Raw genomic sequence first — 872 nt, 5'->3', positions numbered from 1 at the left:
GGCCCACGGGACCTGCCCCCTCCCCTCTGTGGCCTGACCCACGTGACTTGTCCCGTCCCCCCCTCCCCGCTATAGGCGCCGGGACCCACGTGACCCCCCCATATGTCCCAGGCCATAGGCGACCCCGTCCGGTGTGTCTGTCCGCCCCCCACCCCCCTGGGTCCCAGCCCCCCTATAGGGCCGGGGACCCCCTGGAGACCAGGCTCCTATAGACTTGGTCTCCCTATAGGGGACCATGAATCCTCTGGACGAGTCCCCTTCATCAGCCTTCTGCAGGGGCTGGGGTCTCCAATAAAGCCTGGGACCCCCTATAGACCCCACAACACCTCTGCCATCAGCCCTGGTCGTCCCCCCCCTCAGCATTCTATACCTTCTGGGACCCCCTATCGGGCCTGGGACCCCCTATAGACCGCAACACGCCTCTGCCATCAGCCCTGTTCCACCCTCCCAATCAGCATTCTATACATTCTGGGACTCCCTATAGGGCCTGGGACCCCCTATAGACCAGGCCCTTACAGACTTGATCTCCCTATAGAGACCAAGAATCCTCTGCACGAGTCCCCCTCATCAGCATTCTATAGGGGCTGGGGTCTCCTATAGGACCTGGGACCCCCTATAGACCCCACAACACCTCTGCCATCAGCCCCGCTCCCCCTCCATCAGCATTCTTCATGTTCTGGGCCCCCTATAGACCAGGCCCCTATAGACTTGGTCCCCCCTCGAGCCCCAGTATGGACCAGTGCTCCCAGTTTGGCCCTGCTGGGCAGCTCATCCATGGGGGCGTATGGGGCCGTATGGACTTTACCCCGTCGGGTCAATGATTCACTCGGGCGCCCGAGGGCCGGCGGGCAGCGGGGGCGGGGAGCCCCGGG

Source organism: Haliaeetus leucocephalus, unplaced genomic scaffold (genome assembly GCF_000737465.1).
Source record: "Haliaeetus leucocephalus isolate CR32 unplaced genomic scaffold, Haliaeetus_leucocephalus-4.0 Scaffold309, whole genome shotgun sequence".
In the NCBI taxonomy this organism is placed as follows: domain Eukaryota; kingdom Metazoa; phylum Chordata; class Aves; order Accipitriformes; family Accipitridae; genus Haliaeetus; species Haliaeetus leucocephalus.
Note: the sequence above shows the minus strand (reverse complement) of the source record.